We start from the raw sequence: 18903 nt of genomic DNA on the forward strand, positions 1-18903 counted from the left end.
TACTTGCAGCATGATAACCAAAATGTTTCTTCTCCCCTTTCAATTTCTCTTGCTTGTCAAGTATGGTACTGGGCAACTTCTTCAATCTTAGTAGACAGAACAAAGTGTATATTGCTTGTTTATCTAATGAGTGTTGGAGAAAATGTATGTTAATTTATCTAAGATATATGTGTTACATTGGGGATGTGTGGAATGCTTCTGAGAAATCTCACTAGATTAAAGTTCCTTTGAAATTCTTTAGGCATTTCAGCTGAGGAGGGGGTCTCTAGAAACACTTCTAATTCCACTTTAGGCAAAACTGATATAAACTTAGAGATGTGGCAAACTTAAATCAAAACTGTTTTATTTATTAATTATTGCATCTTTCATCTTTTGACCTCAAGGCAGTATACAAAGAAATAAAACACTAATCTGTAGTAAATAAACAACAATAAAATAATATTTTAAACTAAAATTACAGCTAAAACAGACACAGGAGTAAATAAAACTGTATCTAAAACAGTGGCTTAAAAGTTTCCTCAAAAATCCTCTCAGGTTCTAAAGGCCTGGAGGAAGAGTGCAGTTCACAAGCCACGCCTTTCCCCATTTGGTTCAAAGCAGCTTTCACCAAGAACTGTCTTTGCCTGGGGCCACCTGTCAAGTCTCCCAAAAAGTTAACTCTCCCATCTGCTGCAGTCCTACTCTTACCAGGCCTTCTGCTAATGCTAGGAGGAGGCCAAACCCACAGAAACAAGTCTATGTCACCACATATGGAGGTCATTCACACAATCAAAAACTGTATTCTACCTGGGTTTGGGAGCTGCGTGTGCTCCCAGTTTTCATTGTGGGGAAGCAAGGTTAGAGGAAATGCTGGGTATTTATATGGGTATAAGCGATAAATGACCAAAATATTTGCTTAAACCTGGCAGAGTTCCATTGCATACAAGACACTCCATTAGAGCAGGAATGCCTCATTGCCATTGGGGTCAGAGAGAAAGCAGACACTGACAATGACCCTCTGTGTGCGCACTGGAACCCCTAAACCAGGGTGAATAAAATACATTGATAGTGCTTCTTGGGTGTCATTTCTCAACAAATAGAAAGTATCATGATAATTCCTTAGATTGCCAATTCACTTGTGGGGTTTGGCGGAGCCTTACAGTGTTTACTTTCAAAAATACACATTGGAGCAGGCAAGCACCCATACAGGCACTACAAATCTTGAAGCTGTATTCGTCTTTCAAAGCAAGAGGAGCTCCCCAAATCAGCTTCATACCAGCCACCTACACAGAAAACGGACTGACACTTGCTACATTCACACTGCATCTGAAAACCAGATATTGAGCACAAACAATGGAAGGTGCCCACCACCTTCATATACCATTTGTGAGCTTTTCATCTGCTAGAATACGTGTTGATAGAAGACTGGACTTAATCAACTTTTAGGCTGATCAAGCAAGACAGTTTTTTCTGCTTTCATGCCAAGTACAAAATGCTGTGAACTGTGAAGCCCCCTTCAAGCTAGAATGAGAAATTGGACTTAGGTTGCCTTTTACTCAGCAGGCAAGAGAGCAGACAGCAAAGGGTTAACTCCTCTTTTGGTAGAAGGCAGAGCCAAAAAAAAAAAAAAGACCAAAAAAGACCAAAAATAAAAAATAAAAGACAACCCCTCCGCCAAACCCTTGAATAGCCCCCTCAGTCTCAGCACTGACTTCAGCTATAAAACATTCAACATGAATGAGAGAGAACTTTTTATTATTATTAAAGGCAAGACAAGAGGATTCCAGCAGGGTTCTCAGCTAACCCTATGCTAGGGAAACTATGCAAGCATGGGACACAGTGAGAGCCACCTTCTATAGAACAGAATAAGAGATATCCTCAGCCCTACAGTGAGTAGTGGAGTGTTCCAAGTAGCCATCATCTAGATATCTATTGTTGTCTTCTGTGATCCCTGCAGAAAGGATCTCTGGTCTTTTTAGAGCTGCTAGGGCAATGTATATGGAATCACACTGGTTAACTTGAGCTTATTTCCAGAGCTCCTGGTTAGTATGATATGAACGGCTAATTATCAGAATCCTGGGACAGCCTAATGTAAAACCAAAGTACCCAACATACATCCTGTTTGTGTCATTTTTTCTCTTGAGCATAAATTGAGTAATTCATCATCATGGTGATGGTGGGACTCAGTTCATTCCAGACTGCTTAAGCCCCTCCCATCTCTCCTGCAGAGATCAGAGCCACAAGTACCACTGTCCAGGTGAGCTCCCTGAGTAGGATGGTCCTGAGAGGTTTGAACTGAGGACCAATAAAGGTCCTCAAGTAATAACATTAGGCCACAGATAGAGAATCTATGTACAGTTAATGGAGAGTGAAGTGATACACTCCTCAGAAGCTGCTTAATGCAAGGAGAGAAGACTTCCCTATTCTGAAGGGTCCCCCAACTATTCTCCCTATAAAGTCAGTGTGAGTCTGTTTCAGAGCATGTTCCTTGAGTGTTGCAGTTGTTCAAATGTGGAAGCTTCGTACTGCTATAGCAATTCAAATGTATTTTTATTTGGTGTGGAATATGATTGGATGATCCAGTGTGCTAATGAAAATCTTCCCACGCCTTTCCCACAAGAGTCTGAAATGCAAATTTCTATGTTGGACTTTGAAATCAAGACTATTATAAAGCACTATCAAATATACATGACACTTTTCAATGTAACTTAAACAAAAAAGAGATTGAGAGATAGAGGCCAGGGCCGGGGAGGGGGGGCAGACCCACTGATCTGAGAAAGAAGCCTGCAGTTTAAACACTGTAGCTCCAAACTGGAGAAAAACAGTTTTGAATTAAAAGAGAATGTACATCACTGAGTGATTTAATGTGACTGAGTCATAAGAATTGTTGTTTTGGTTTCATGGAGTTGTCTGTATTTAAATATTGTGGTTTTCACAATGATCAAAAAATGACACTGCCAGATGTCTACTACACAGAAGCTGATGAGTCAGCAGGGGCGTACCCGGGTTGGAGTGGGCCCAGAGATGATATTTTAAAATGGGCACCCCACTGACTTGGCGTGTAGGGGCCAAGGTCAATCCTGAGGGTGCTGTTTATTAAAGTAACACTTAATATTAATTAATTAAATCAAATTAAAATGAATTTAAAATTTAACTTTTGTAGGCAGGCTCAGATTAATTTAAAATTAAATCCCATTCTAATAAAATACATAAATACACTTGTTAAAAAGAAAAACAGCAGAGGCTCCTCCATGGATTCACAGCCTTCTTGATAATTCACAAACAAAACTTGAAAATAGTGCATTTGTAAGGAAAAATAATACAAGCTCCCATGGTTTCACAGTTTATTATTCATACACATCACCCCACTTAACATGGAGCACTTATAATGGAAAAAATAAGAGAAGTTTTTCTCTGAAATTTTGATTAAAATTACACCTTGATTCTTCACCACACACTGTTCTGATCCTTCAACACAAACTCCACCTGTGTGGAAGATGAGAGAGAAAGGGGATGGGGGAGGCTTGATCAGAGAGAGAAAGAGGGATAGAAAAAGAAACAGGGGATGGGGCAGGCTTGAGGGGGGAGAAAGAGAGAGAGAGAGTTTAAAAAGAAAGAAAGATGGAAAGAGCCACCCCGACATGCCAACCTCCTGCTACTTGCTGCTTGCCTCCCCCTGCTGCGAACCTCCATGTAGTAGTAGTAGTAGTAAATTTTTGTAAATTTCAGCCGCTGCGCAGCCAAGGGGATGGCTGCTGGGTGGTGAGCCAGTAGTCCTTCTACCCCACCCCTGGCAGTGGCTACCAGAGCGACGCTGGGCCTGCTGTTTCACCCAGCGTCTCTTCTCAACTACTTAACATTCCACCACTTGAAGACAACTTTGCTCCAAGCACCTCAGCTGCTGCCAGGGCAGGAGCTTCCTGGAAATGAGGGCACATGTGTGAATGCGCCCTCACGGTGCAGGCTTCCTGTGAGCAAGGCAGGAGCAGCGGCCACCATGATAAATTGGTTGGGGTGGGTGCGGCAAACACACGCTGGTTACACGTGGAGTTTGCCTTCTGCTGGGGCAAGGAGGTGGATGAGGTGAGAGCAAAGTGAGGCAAGCGGGGTTGAGGCTGTGTTTGTAGTAGCAGCCAGAACCCAGGAACGCAGATTCTCGACTGAATTTATAATCCCTCTAGCAAAATGTCTCGGAGACAACGGCACCTTCTGACCAACTTTGTATCCAGGCAATGGCACCTTCCGACCGATTTTGTATCCAGGCAACCCTGGCTGGAATTTCTATGTACATGTGCAAACTGACAGGAAGCTTAATCCCATGGAGCGGGGGTTGGGGACGGACAAGTGCTGGATACCAGGACTCCTGGGTTCTTCTTCAGCCACCCTGATGCAGTCTTACCCAGAGCTTCCTCATTCTGCATCTGAACTGAAGTCTGCATCTGAACTCAGACCTTTCCTGCATCTGAAATGAACCCCTTCCCAGCTGTGGAACTCCCAAAGCCACACACCCCTTCCCTTCCTCTAACCCTTGTCCGCTCCCTCGCCAGGCCTGTCCCTCAGCAAAACTACAGCCGAGCACAGTCAGGCCTGTCCTTCAGCAGGAGGCAGAACCCAGTACTGCGCCAACTGGTCAATCAGAGCACGCTTAGCATACTTCCAGACTTATCACAGCTTATTCTGCTAAGGTGGAACATTTCAGGACTTTCAAATCAAGTTCCACCCACACTCCTCCAACCACCATTTAGTGAACTCACTGCAGTTGAGCATTATGTTCTGCTCATGTTTGTCTTCTCAAAGCCCTCTAGTGGTCAGTTCTGTCACTACAGCTTCCTGGAGCCAATTACAAGGTTGGGCGGGGTTTTAGCCAGGAAGGAACACCAAAGGAAGCCCAGGCAATGAACTGCAATCGGGCGGGCACTGGGGAGTCGGACTTGGGATGGATCATGTGACTTGCCTCTGGGGGGGGGCCTTTGAGGCAGTGGACCGGGAGACAACTGTCTCCCCTTGCCTAACAGACGGTACGCTCCTGTGAGTTGGGATTTCAACTTTGCACGTGCCTGGAAGATTCCCCCCACCCTATCCCTTCATGTGGTTGTGTGAGTAATAGTTTGGTAACAACCTTGGAGGTACAGCCACAGAAGCTGGTGAAACAGAAATTGTGCCTTGCAAGTAGAGAGAGTGATGCAACCTGAACCATTACTTTTTGCGCACACTCGTTTATGATACTGTATAGTTTGAAGCAGATTGAACTTTCTACCGAACATCTTACATGATCTACAGTCCTGTGTTTACTGGAGGATAGTACTGTTCCAGCAGTAAAGCCTAACAAAAAATATATTACTAGCTGCTGATAACCTCTTTCTGTCCTTGTAACAGCAACCTGGTATGTAGAAAGTTAGCAGGTAGAGATTTCCCCTATCATTTAAATTCCATACCAGTAAAAACTCCACCTACTTATTATTTGTGTGTCAGGTAGACATTAAAGGTACCAGATCTTTGCTAGGGGAAAAAAGCTGGCAAACCTAGTGTATATATTTGGATAAGCAATTGCTTTAAGTTAAAATTCTGTTTTCCAATTCATTTAACAGATGGTAGGAAAGACATCTTCCCTTTGATTTCAAAAGCCTTGAATATTTTCCCATTTGCAGTCATTACAATCTGAATCATTACCTGTGAAAACTAAATAATGCAAATTAAATCATAACTTTTCTCCTTTTTATTTTAAGAATGTTTTAATAATAATACATAGGGCGAGCCCGGTGGCTTCCAGGCGGTTAAGCCGCCAGACTATCCCTCCCCTTAAACCAGTGTTGCAGAGTGAGTGCTCCGCAAACCCAGTTTTACTACTTGTGAGTTGCCACAGTGCGGCTCCGCACCATGGCAACTTACGAGTAGACCCCCGACCGGGAGGCTTAAAAGCAGCCTCCTGGCTCGGGAGCTTCTGGGGGCCACACAGCCCCCGATCCTCCCAGCCCCCGCCAGCTCCATAACAGAGCCGTCAGTCGTATGGGCGGCCGATTCGGCTGCCCCAGGCTGCTACCCTGCTAGTCTGCAGGGAGAGCCGGATTAGCCCACTCTCCCCGCAAACCCCCTAGAGGCTCTTCTCACAGATCGTGAGACAAGCCACATAGTATTCTGAGTATTAGGAGTGAAATTGAAACAATGTACAATTCTTGGCAAACATGTTGGCAGTGCAACCCTCCCCCCCCCCAAAAAAAACAGTGTTTCCTTTTTTGTGCCTTAGCGGGGGACACTCCATGAAAAAAAAATCTATTTATTCTTTTATATGGCTCTCTTTTGTCTGCAGTTACATCACCACACTGTCCAAACTGATTGTCCCTAGTATAGTTTGTGACCCATGTAATTGATTCAGGAAGGAGAAAGCAAAAACAGCAAACAACAAATGGCCCTAAGTAGCAGCCAGGTGTAACTGTGCTGCTGAACAAGATCAGAAAAAAGGTGGCTACTCACCCAATCTAAGAAGTTATTCACACAATTAAAAAGGGGGGCTACTCTCATGACTGAGTGCGGGTGCAGGTGGGCGAGTAGGGGGAGGGCAGGGTTCAACCTACCTCCCCCACGATCACTGTTGGCCCCTGAAGCACACAAGCCGTGTGCCCACATGACCAAAGCTGCTGGGAGCAACATGGAGCAATCGAGTTTACAAAGACCACTGCTGCCACGCACAGTGCACTGGGGGATTCCCCCAGGAGATGGGTGCGTTAGGATGACACATGATCCCCGACAGCTGACACACGATCCTGGCTGCTGGGTTAAAGGTGCTTTTGGACCCTTAACCTCGGATAAGAGCCAGGCTTCGGAACCGGGTTTGGTGCCGTGGGACTGCTGGGATTGCGTGGATCCTGGTGATCTCACAGGCAGCCAAGCCCAGCCTCATGAGAACAGCCTCACAGCATTCTATCCAGGTTTGGGAGCTGTGTGTGCTCCCAATTTTCAGATGTGTGGAAGCAAGCTAGGAGGAAAACCTGAGTAGAAGTGATTGTGTGGAAGCAAGGTAGGAGGAAAACTTGGGTAGTTTTCCGCCCTGCCTTGCTTCCACACAATGAGGAGTCATGAATCAGGAGAAATTGGGCAAGGGGAGCCCAGCCCGATTTCTTCGGACTGTGGGAACCACTGAGCTCGCAGGCGAGCCCGGCGGTCTCCAGGCGGTTAACCCGCCAAAATAACCCTCCCCTTAAACCGGATTTGCAGAGCAAACACTTCGCAAACCCGGTTTTAAAAATCATGAGTAGCCGCGGCTCTTCATGAGTAGACCCCCGGCAGGAGGCTGAAAAGCAGCCTCCCGGCTTGGGGGTCTCCCCAGTATGTCCTGCGTGCTCACGCAGGGCATACTGGAGCTTCCAGGAGCTGTGCAGTCCCCAAACTCCCCAGTCCTTGCCAGCTCCGTCAGAGCCGGCAGTTGTGTGGGCGGCCGATTCAGCCACCCAGGGCTCCTGCCCTGCTCGTCTGTGGGAGAGCAGGCTTAGCCCACTCTCCCTGCTTGGATTTCCAAACTGGGTCTCACTGATCGTGAGACCTGGCTCAATCACTTCTACCCAGGTTTTCGCCTTACCTTGCTTCCGCACAACTGAAAATTGGGAGCACACACAGCTCCCAAACCCGGGTAGAACACAGTTTTTGATTGTGTGAATGATCTCTCTGTGTTCTTGATGTGTAAGCACTGTAAAGATATTCTCCTTAGGGGATGGAGCCACTCTGGGAAGAGCAGAAGGTTCCGGGTTCACTCCCTGGCATCTCTAAAATGGGGCTGAGAGAGTTCCCTGCCTGCAACCTTGGAGCAGTTGCTGCTAGTCTTGGTAGACAATACTGAGCTAGTCAGACCTCTGACTCAATATATAGCAGCTTCCTATGTTCTTCAATAATTTTTTCAGCCAAAATTGTTAGTTTCAAGAAATGCACTAGCTTGAATCGAAATATACATTTAATATGTGTGGTACAACATTTGAGCCAAATATTATTGTTTCCACATTGAAGTTTTAAATTACTTTACATTGTCCTTAACTCACCTCCTTTCATCTGGAGGATTGACTATGATTCAGATGTTGGCTGATGTTTCATACCAGGTATACTTAGCTCAAGTTGAGAAGTGATAAGAAAGATCACCAGATGCACTTAAAGCTGTTTTTGCAGTGTCTTTTTAACCAGCATTTGCAGCTGTAGCCACTAATTACCTTGGCCTCCTTTGCTCTGCTGTTTCTTCTGAATTATTTTTTTAATTTGGTTCAAGGGATGTGGTCAATGACAAAAGATCTGGATCAAGATGACAGATGTGGAAAAACAGACTCAAAAATTCCTTGCGTTATGTCAGTTTATCAGACTGTGATTAGGACATGTCATTTTAAGTGATCTTTGTAAACGTGGCAACTAAAAGGGCTTAAAGTAGAAAATCCATAAACACTGAAGGTCACTTTTGTTCCAGATAATTTTTTGAAACCCATTCCTTGCCATTTAAAATTACAATAAAGAGATCCAAGTTGGGAGGAAAACTATACATTTTGTAATGAAATATTTTCACAAATCACCAGGGCTTTATTTCTAACATGAGAGATGCTGGGATTCCTGGCAAAGCATGGTCTTCAACTAAGAAGCCCTTTCCTGTAGTTCTAGACATGTGGGTGCTTGCTGAGATTATCCAACAATGAGGAAAAGACATTCTGCACATGCTCAGAGTTTAAATTATTTCATAGTTTCTAGGGTTGAGCTAGAAATTCTGGGATTCAACCAGAATCTTAAATGAACCCTGCAAATCACACAAATGTATCCATCCCATCATGTTTCCCTCTCGGGCAGGTTTCAGACTTTACTTGGAAATTCGTGGCTCATGCTGATGATGTCACTATTCTATTATCAAATGAAAGAGAGGTAGTTTTGGTTAAAGAGATCTTTGAAGAATTTGGTCAAATTTCGGGATCTGAATTGAATAACGTAAAAAGCATCCTGGTTAGTTTGGATGCCAATAAAGGCCAACTCCTAAGTGTACCCATGACGAGGAGTGACAAGGTGGAACCGCCGGAGTCCAAGCCAGCCTGGGCGGATTCGATCAGGATCTTAGGAATCCTCTATGGTCTGAAAGAGAATATTTGGGAGGAAAACTGGACCCTCTGGGAGAAGGAGGTTGAAACAAAGATAAAAATCTGAAAAAAATGGGATCTGTCCATGTTTCAAAAGGCGGTCTACATTAAAACATACTTACTTCCTCGGGTTTATAACCTCGCGGCAGTATATCCACCACTGCTGGGACTGATAAAAAAAGTAGAAGGTCAAGTTTTCAACCTGGTGTGGCATATAGCGTCATTCCCTTTGGCTAGAGCTAACACTTATAAAGACATAGAGAATGGTGGTCCAGGCCTACCAACACTGCATCCCCGACTCCTGTCAATTTTTGTCGCCTATAATTTTGGAATATGGGCGACCGCCTGCATTCGGGGGAGATGTAACCTACTGCAAAAACTTTGGGCCACCCTCTTTGCCACCTATTGGCTGGGGACGAAGTGGGGTAAGAGCTGGTAGGACGGGAGGTCATTCACAGGCCGGGTTACCGAAGCCATGAGAGTGGCCCACCCGGATTTTTTGAGAGATACTCTGACTTTTCTTAAAAATTGGAAAGTGACGCCGGCTCTCCTTAAAGAGCGTGACATGGTGAGGAACATGAAAGTGAAAATCTATGAGGCAGTGCTAGAAACCGTGTATATCCAGCCGGCTTCAGAACGCAAAAAGCAGAAAACAAATGTTTCCCAGTATCTCCTAGAGTCAGAGGGGCCTATCCCCCCCTTTGCAGAGAAAAGGAATAAGACCCCTTATCATCTATGGGAACTGAGATGGAGACTTTAGCATCAAGTCTTGCCATTGCGTGGGGCTATGCCCTGGCTGCCAATTGATCAAAAGTTATGTCCCCAGTTAAAGTATCAAGACGAAGCGCTCACCTCGAATGCTATTCACATAGAAGATCACCAGCACTTTTTAAAGAAGTGTGTAGTAGTGAGAACCGTATGGAGGGCAGTAAGTTTAGCTCTAGATTGGCCCGCTCTGGAGCGCCAGTCATGGGAACAAATAGCTTCCGGTCATAGCGGTGCATCATGCTTCCAAGGACTGAGACGGAGGTCCCGGGTGAATAGGGGAAGGAGGAGAGAAGCTGTAGATACTTACTGGTCTATACCACTATTAGTCATCAGATTGGTAAATCTGTTCATAGTTCAGGCCCTGCATCTCCATAGAGACAGGGAGAGAAAGAAGGGCACTGAAATTAGTGAGGAGGTGACAGTTAAGTTTTTCTGGAAACATTTCACCAGTTTTGTTAATGGGGAAAAGCGTACTAGTTCCAAAGCAGACTGGGAGAAATTCTGGAAGTGGATGGAGGAGGTGACCCCCCCCCCCCCGCTGATCACGTAAATGTTTTGTTTCATATCTCCAAAGGTGTATCTAAAGCTGGTTTATGTTTCGCTCTCAAACTGCTGTATACTTTTCCAGCAGACTGTAAGGTATTTCAATCTGTAGATATTTCCTTTTGTACATAGTATTTTACCTGTATATATTTTGTATGATGCTCCAGGCTCTGTAAGCACCATAATTGTACCATAACTTTTGAGTAGTTTGACATCTCAATAAAAAAAAAGTTCCCCAAAAACCGTTCCCATCATGTTTCACAATAAGGGTTGTATGGGTTAGGAGATGTTTCTAACCCTTAGGATCCATGGCTCACATACAGAGCATGGATGCACCAGTGCAGCAAGAGAGCAGCCTAACAGAACTTCCCAACTAACTGCACAGGTGCAGTGGGGAAGCCACAGTTTTTGACATCCTCCCTTTCCCAAGGAAGCCCTCTGTGCCACTCAAAATTATGTCCCTGAGGGTTGCACAAGCCCTTTACTGACTAGATTGATAACTACTCAGTGGTAGGGACACTACTCCAATTAAAAAAGCATATAAAGACATATACACGATATTAGTGAATCATTAAAGCACAGTTCCTATATCAAGTTGACAGTACCTATAAATCATACCTTTTACCATGACAACAAATATTTATATACCACTCTTCAACCCAAGTTCTCAAAGTGGTTATCATAGAAAAATAAATAATACATAAATAAGATGGCCCCCTGTCCCCAAAGGGCTCACAGTCTAAAAAGAAACATAAGGTAGACACCAGCAACAGCCACTGGAAGGATGCTGTGGTGGGGTTGGATAGTTGCTCTCCCCCTGCTAAATATAAGAGAATCACCACTTTGAAAGATGTCTCTTTGCTCAGTTAGCAGGGCCTTGAAGCATATTCAGGGCTCACCAGTTGTAGAGTACATGCAGTAACCATTGGCACTGACTTCTAGCTTCATTGTGTTTGAAAGGCCAGTATGCAGTCAGATTCTGCATATTTGCACTTGCAAACATCAAACAATCTACAATGGTAACAACTTCCAGAGGGGCAGCATTCTATATTGGCTGCAGCAAAAACAATAAAGAACTTTGTGGTGTCTAAAATACCTTTCACTGAAACCACCTCAGTGTTGCCTCACTGGATCAGACCAAGGTCTGACTGGTCCAGCAATAATTAACTGGTTGTCTCTGGGGGCTTAAGCAGGGCCTGAAGGTGACAGGCTTCCCAGGAGCTTTTCAGTTGGTGACTTTACCACGACTTTACTTTGGCAGGGTGTGTGTGTGTGTGTGTTCACATATTGGCCAGATTTACCTCGAAGTCCATTTGATATTTCAGAGACCACTTCAAACATGATTCGGGTTTCCCCCTCCATTTTGGAACCTAGCCCAATTTGTGTCCGAGGTTAAAAAAAAAAAAATCCTCTTTTTGCGGCAGAGTATCGGTTATGCCCCGAACATGCAGTAATGCCTTGTGGTAAACATGTGGTAAAGCTTGCTGTGTGAAAAGCCTCCTGATATTTGAACCTTGTGCCTGGTTTCCTTTTATATTTCACACTTCTCAGTTATGTTCTGTTAAATAAAGGTGGCACTTTCCCACACTACAATGGAATTTGATCAGACTGATAATAAGTGGTTATTGACGGTTTTGAAATAATAACATAATAAAGGTTGAAGGACCAGGCTTTAAGGCAGGCTGAGTTCTATTTATAACAAAAGGTATAAAGTTAGAAGCTGCAACTAAGCTTGTGCATGAAAGCTGTCAACAGCATGATTAAGAGGGATTTGTCACCACAAACCCTTGATGCTGATGAATCACACCTTTCCAGCAGGTAAACTGACCAGCCACAGCCTGTTGAATGACAGGAGCAGCAATGACATCAGCCTTGCCTGCACCCCTTGCAACCTCCACAAACTGAATGCAACCCACTGGCCATGTACTGTGGGCCACCTGGTCCTTCTTTGACCTGAAAGGCCCCCATTTTTGCAGTCCAAGGTATGCAGCAAAGGAGCATACTTATCCAGCCCCCATTCAGGGCTGGCCCAAGTCTCCCCTTATCTTCCCTCTCCCACAGCATGCTGCTTCCAGCCACCCCACCCCCACCTCCCAGTGAGCCTTCTCATCCCAGAACACTCTCCTCACCTCCTCTATACTTCTGCTTCCTTCTCCTCTGCCTTTTAGAAATGTCAGAGGCAGGCATGAGAGGAGAAGGAGAGGGTAGAGGCTAAGGTTCAAGGTGGGTGCCTGAGTTGTCTAGAAGTTGGAGGCTGGTGGAGGTGTTGACAGGCAATCCATCACTTCTGCCAGTCAACTGCCTAGGCAATCACTTCATTTGGCCAAATTAGCAGGCTGGCTATACCCTTGCTGAACCACCATCCTTGGGTCATCACTTGAGTTCTGTAGGACAGAAGTGTTGCAGAATTATAGATATGCAAACACATCCTAATGGTGATCAGTGGATTAGGGTTGTTCCAAGTGTTATCAGTGGATTAGGGTTGTTATCAGTGTTATCAGTGGATTAGGGTGTTAGGATGGATTAGGATGGATTGTGGATTAGGATGTTACCAAATGTTATCAGTGGTTTAGGGTGATCAGTGGCTTAGGGTTGTTCCAAGTGTTACAAACCTCAGAAAGTTTAACAGCACCCCCATTTAGAAAAGGAGAGGTTTGGTACTTCTAGATTTTGATACCCACAATGCCCCAATGCAAAGCTTGAGTCCCAAATCCTATAGCAGCTGGAGAGGGAGGAGTGGATAGCAGTCATCAGCATCGCTGGATTAGGAGAAACATCTCTTTCCTATAAAACTAGCAACACAGTTGAAGCCCATTGGCAGCCAGAAGTTCAGGGAACCCCGCACTTGCCATCTGATACATTTAGAGCTTTGCAATCAGTGCCAATACATGTCATGGTATTGATTTAGGATTGCAAGCTGGTAACACCACTCAATTTGGGCAGCCTTATTTGGAAACAATGTGATATGAGAACGCTTACATGATTTGCAGGGCTTCGCAGGGAATTGACATTTACCAGGCATGAGACCCAGAATACTTTTTAAAATTCCAGTTCTCAACCTTGGAAATGGCGACAAAGTAATAAAGTGAATGCCTCTGAGCCTGTGCAGAGTGCCTTTCTCTGAAAATGGGGGGATGCTGGATAATCACAGCAAATAGCCACCATTAAGTAGCTTTTTAAAAAGCAAAGAAAAAACAAAGCTCGTTGAATTAGGTAACTCTTGCATGTTTGCAGAGATGAGTTCTACCAGATACAGAAAATAGGAAAATGCAAGCCTTGCTGCTTGTTCATATATTTGCTCTTCTGTGCTTTCATCATGGGTTCTGTATCTTTGAACTGCAATATTGGGATTTAGCAGTTCTGTTTGGGACATGCCATTTACTGTACACTTTTATGCTTCTGAATAAATCACTCAGATAAATCACTCACATGCTTGCTTTTTCAGCTGTGTTCCTCAGGTAAATCCCTGAGTCAGCAGCACAAAAAAATAATTATCTTCTCTAGGCATATGTTGCTTAAGCAAGCGCAGGCCTCCATAATTTATCCTGTCAGTGTTCATATATCCTTACAAGCATTGGCATGCCTATTGTAAAGACAGCCTCAGGTGATTCACTTGAAAGTGTTGCTAATGCACCTCACTCTCATTTGCTTACTGGGAAAATATAAGAAAAGAGTAGGATTTAAAGAGAACAATGTTAAGGATTTCAGGTTGCAGTTTTGCTTTTTAATTGATACCTGGCAAACCTCTCCCCCCGCCCTCCATTTTCCTCTTATGTAGTGGGGTCTAAACTGCTCTCCTTGATAGGAGGAATACTGTATCATCATTATTATATGTAATTACAGTTAATCTGTACAATCTCTTCCTCTTATGGGGTAGGAAAGTATAGATTGTACAAAACTATATACTATATCCAAAACCCTACTCAGCCAAAATTGTGGGAACACTGTGCAATTGTTTTTTCTTCCAATTTGTGGTTATCCTCGGACATGCTTTCTGTTGTGTTGACTTATAGAAAAATAATAAATTAAAAGCCTAAAGATGTGGCTTTTGGTGCTGTGGTTATGGTGATTTCTCTTTGCTGATTAAATGTTGTAAGTGTGGTTTCAAATTTTAGTACAGGACATCTAGCCATAAACTCAAAATTTGTTTCTGTTTTATTGTAGCTGAACTCAAATTATATATATTTTAATAGTCTCTGCAGGCCATGTAAGTAAACTGTCACTTAGCTGAATTTCCCTTTTTAAATACTTTGTGTGTAATTGTCTCCATGTTAGAAGAAGATTACTGCATGATCCCTCTTGCTTTTCACAACAAGAACACAAGAATAGCCCTGCTGGATCAGACCCAAGGCTTATCTAGCGCAGCATCCTGGTTCACACAGTTGACCACCAGATGCCTCTGAGAAGCCCACAGGGAAGAGGTGAGGGCATCCCCTCTCGTTTGCTGTCACTCACCTGCAAATGGTATTTAGAGGCATCTTGCCTCTGAAGCTGGAGATGGTCTATAGTCACCAGACTAGTAGCCATTGATAGACCTGTCCTCCATGAATTTATCTGAACGCCTCTTAAAGCCATCCAAGATAGTGGCCATCACCACATCCTGTGGTGGAGAATTCCATAGATTAATTATGCACTTTGTAAAAAAGTACTTCCTTTTGTTGGTCCTAAATTTCCTGGCCTTCAGTTTCATGGGATGACTGTTGGTTCTAGTCTTGTAAGGGAGGGAGAAAATTTATCTCTGTCCACTCTTTCTACTGCATGCACAGTTTTATATACCTCTATCATGTCTTCCATTAGTTGCCTCTTTTCCAAACTAAAAAGCTCCAGATGCTGTAGCCTTGCATCATAAGGAAGGTGCTCCAGGCCCCTGATCTTCTTGGTTGCCCCCTGCTGCACCTTTTCCAGTTCTGCAATGTCCTTCTTAAGTTACAGTGACCAGAACTGCATGCAGTACTCCAAATCTGGCTGCACCATAGTTTTGTATAAGGGCATTATAATATTAGCATTTTAATTTTCAATCCCCTTCCTAATGATCCCCAGCATAGACTTTGCCTTTTTCATAGCTGCCACACACTAAGTTGACACTTTCAATGGTCTGTCCACAATGACCCCCAAGATCTCTTTTCTAGTTAGTCACTGACAGCTCAGACCACATCAATGTATATGTGAAGTTGGTTTTTTTGCCCTAATATACATCACTTTACACTTGCTTACATTTGCCATTTTGTCACCCACTCACCTAGTTTGGAGATTCTTTGGGGGCTCCTCACAACCTGTTGTGGATTTCACTACCCTAAATAGTTTAGTGTCATCTGCAAATTTGGCCCACTTTGCTAGTTACCCCAACTTCCAGATCATTTATGAACAAGTTGAAGAGCACTGGTCCCAGTACAGATCCCCGGGGGACCCCACTTCTTACTTCCCTCCATTGTGAACACTGTCCATTTATTCCTACCCTCTGTTTCTTGTCCTTCAATCAGTTACTCAATCAACACATGGACATGTCCCCTTATCCCATGACTACTAAGTTTACTCAAGAGCCTTTGGTGGGGAACTTTGTCAAAAGCTTTTTGGAAGTCAAAGTATACTATGTCAACCAGATCACCTTTATCCACATGCCTGTTAACACTCTCAGAGAACTCCAAAAGTTTAGTGAGGCAATACCTGACCTTGCAGAAGCCATGCTGGTTCTCCTTCAATAAGGCCTGTACTTCTATATGTTTAACAATTTTGTCCTTAAGTATGCTTTCCATCAATTTGCCTGGCATACAAGTTAAGATAACCAGCCTTCGTTTCCCCACTGGATCCCTTTTTGAAAACTGGAGTTAAATAAACTACATTCCAGTACTCTGGTACAGAGCCTGATTGTAGGGACATTACATATTTTTGCTAGAACAGCAATTTCACATCTGAGTTCCTTCAGAACTCTTGGGTGGATGCCATCTGGCTCTGGTGATTTGTTAATTTTTACTTTTTCAAGACAGGTTTAGAATGTCCTCTCTCATCACCTCAAATTGGTCCAGTTCTTCAGCCTTTGAGCCTGAGAAGCTCAGTTCTGGAGCAGGTATTTGGCCAGTATCCTCCACTGTGAAGACAGATGCAGAGAACTCATTTAGCTTTTCTGCAATCTCTCCCTATCCTCCTTAATAATCCCTTCCATGCCTTTTTCATAATCTAAGTGTCCATCCGCCTGCCTGGCAGGTTTTCTGCTTCTGATATATTTAAATAACTTTTTGTTATCCCCCTTGACACTTCTAGCTATATGCTCCTCAAATTCTCTTATTGCATCCCTTATTGAGGCTATTCCCACAATCAATGGAAAGCGGGCTAAGGGAGCTTAGCCCGCTTTCTGTTGATTGTGGGGACCACTGGGCTCGCAAATGAGCTCGGTGCTCCCAAGGCGGCCAGCCTGCCTACAACACCCTCCTCTTAAATGAGGTTAATGGAGCGAGTGCTCCACTAACCTCATTTTGTTGCTTGTGTGTCACCACGGCACACACCAAAACACGAGTAGACCCCCAGGCTTGGTGGCATCCTGGGACTTCCAGGGGCTACGTGGCCCCCAATCCCCACAGCCCCTGCCAGCTCGATGAGAGAGGCAGCAGTCGTGTGGGTGGCCAATCTGAACGCCCTGGGCTCCGCCGCCGATCATCTGTGGGGAGAGTGGGCTAAGCCTGCTTCCCCCGCAGACCTCATTGAGGCGCTTCATAGCAATTGTGTGAAATGCCTCATTGTCTCCTTGCATTTCTTTTACCAGAGTTTATGTTCTTTTCTGTTATCTTCATTTGGGCAGGACTTCCATTTTCTGAAGGAAAATTTCTTCCCTTTTATAGCTTCCCTGACTCTACATGTTAGCCATGCTGGTATCCTCCTGAACTTGGTGGTACCTTTCCTTCTTCTTGGTATACATTCTACCTAAGTGTCTATTATTGTGGTTTTAAACAAGTTCCATGTTTTCTGGCATGATTTGACCCTGCTGACTTCCCATTTCAGCTTCCTTTTTACCAGTCCTCTCATTCTTGAGGAGTTTCCCCTTCTGAAGTCCAGCGCATCTGTGTTGGACTACCTTTGTAGTGCTCCACTTGCATAAAAGCTGAATTGCATCGCACAACATTTACTGTTCCTCTATGGTTGTACAACTCTGACATCTCACACCGGGTCCTGGGCACCACTCAGGATTAAGTCCAAGGTTGCCCTCTCTCTGGTTGGTTCCATGACCAACTGTTCTAAGGCACAGACATTTGGCATGTCTAGAAATTTGGCCTCTCTGTCAATATCCACATATGCTGCCTTCTGGGCCAATTGGAGTTTCTAAACTATCTTCAACGGTAGTCCAATGTAGAGCACATTATAATAATTCAACAAGAAATTACTAAGGCATACATGACTGGAGAGAAGTATATACTTGTGGGGTGCAGACAGATGACATGGGGAGCATTTTAAAAAAGAAATCCTGGTGCATGCAGACCTTGACAATTCAATAAATTATTCTCTAGATAAAGCTCAGTCTACATTCAGATTTATTTTGTTCAACCAACTATTTAAAGGAAAAAGCTGGCCCTGTTCCTAGTCAGTTTTCTTTTCCTTTCCTTTCTTTTTTCTTTTCTTGCTTTTTAATTTTGCTATAGCCCACTAGTTCTATTTCTGATAGGTAAGTAGATTTGTCTGTTTTTGTTTCTAAAAGCAGTGGTCCCCTTGGAGGGTCTAAGTGGGTGAATCAGGGGAATCCAATGTGAGAGGAAGATCTGTACCAAATCTAGAAGGCTGTGAATGGAGTCTGGCAGAATCTGGAGTTTATTAGCTTTGTAGGACTCACTTCTGGTTACTTGACATAACATGGTTTTACCCCCCTTTACCAGCTGCGGCTAGTATGCCAGTCAGAACTGACCTCAGTCACTCAAGCACTGGTAACATCCAGATCAGACTACTGCAATATATTTTATGTGGGGCTGCCATGGAAGACGATTTGGAAGCTTCAGCTGGTCCAGAATGTTGCTGCAAGGATACTTCTGAGTGCTAGTTACTTTTTGAGTATTATACCCATCCTGTGGCAGCTTCAGTGGCTGCCATTTTGCTTCCAGGTTAGATTAAAGTACTGGCTTTGACCTTTAAAGCCCTTCAAAGCTTGAGGCTGGAGTATATGTTGAACTACATTTGCCTATATGAATCTGCCAGGGCTCTTCGCTCATAATCTTGAGCCCTGCTTATCCCCCCACCATTTACTGGAATTCAGTTGGTGGAGACAAGAGACAAGGCCTTCTCAATTGTGGCCCCTCAGCTCAGGAATGCCTTCCCAGAAGAGCTTCTCCATGCTGTTTCCCTTAGGGCTTTAAAAAATTGTTTTAAAAACTTATTTGTTTAGGCTTTAAAATGTTTTTTTTTTTACTATAGTCTTATGGATTTTTAATTAGCATTGTTTTGTTTTTATTCTGTATTGCATTTAAAATCTTAATTTAGTTATAGTGCTTTTACTGTTGTGAGCCATCTCGAGCAGTATTGTACTGGAGGGATGGGATGTGTG

The sequence above is a fragment of the Hemicordylus capensis genome, chromosome 6 (genome assembly GCF_027244095.1).
Source record: "Hemicordylus capensis ecotype Gifberg chromosome 6, rHemCap1.1.pri, whole genome shotgun sequence".
NCBI classification, from domain to species: Eukaryota; Metazoa; Chordata; class Lepidosauria; order Squamata; family Cordylidae; genus Hemicordylus; species Hemicordylus capensis.